Below are 1,277 nucleotides of genomic sequence, written 5' to 3' on the forward strand. Positions count from 1 at the left end.
AGGATTCAGTTTTGCTCTTGAAAGAAGATTTTCTTTATTTTGCCTTTTGACATGTATCACAAAGGCCGTCAGGAGCAAATACTGATTTTGGCAATCCTCTCACACGATCTTTCTTTACAAGCTCATTTATGTTGTTGAAATTTAAATGAGAGAGTCTTTTATGCCAATTCCAGCTTTCTTCAATTGATGCTCTACTCAACAGACAGATTGCAGAACCATCAGAACTTGTTGAAAGTATGGCTTCATAAATGTTACCATGCCTATAACCTTTTAGAATCACTTTGCCTATAGAAGTGCTTACAACTTCACAGTGTTCTTCAAAGAAATACACATGATAACCTCTGTCACAGATTTGACTCACACTCAGTAGATTGTGTTTAAGTCCTGAGACAAGATATACTGTTTCAATGATGACATTCCCAAGATTGATATTGCCATATCCCAAAGTTTTTCCCATGTTTTCATCTCCATAAGAAACTCCTGGGCCAGATTTCCCCACAAAGTCTGATAGCAGGGCTTTATTTCAAGTCATATGTCCTGAACATCCACTTTCCAGCACTAGGATATCTTTCATGTTGCCCTGTAATCACAAAGACCACTAATGGTTAGTTTTAAGGACCCGGACTTGCTTGGATTCCTTGGCCTTTTTAAGTTTGTTAGCATTTACAGCGGATTTAATATCAGAGTTTATGCTAACATGTTGTTTATCAAAACTTATATCAGACTTTGCATCAGACTTTACACTAGAAGAAATTAAAGTAACTTTCTTCAAAGATGGTTTTATTTGATAATAATCATAGTAAAAACTATGCTATTCCTTACAAGTATAAATGGAATGCCATAAACTACCACAATGAAAACATGGATTTTGTGGTTTAAACCTAACAGACTGACTCTTAATTCCTGACTTAGGAGGTAAAGAGTTTATATTCTTATTCTTCCTGCAAAAAGAAGCAAGATGGTTAGAGTTTCCACAATTATAACATTTCTTTCTAGGAGCATTAGGAACATACATATAATTATTGCTTTTGTTCACACCTTCCTTTCCATTCCTATTTTTCCAAGCTACCTTTACCTTGTTGACATTCCTAATTTCTTTCAGCTTATGCTTAAGCTGCTTCTTTGTCATTAAGCCTATGTTAACTTCAACTGGTTTTTCTTATTCTAATTTATCAGAAGTTGACTTTTCCTTAACTTCTGCTACAGACTCTTTCATCTTTTCAGAATCAGACTTTACAGTTTTAGCTACAAACTTAACAGGATTCACCTTTGGCTTA

Source organism: Apium graveolens, unplaced genomic scaffold (assembly GCF_009905375.1).
Source record: "Apium graveolens cultivar Ventura unplaced genomic scaffold, ASM990537v1 ctg6813, whole genome shotgun sequence".
NCBI lineage: Eukaryota > Viridiplantae > Streptophyta > Magnoliopsida > Apiales > Apiaceae > Apium > Apium graveolens.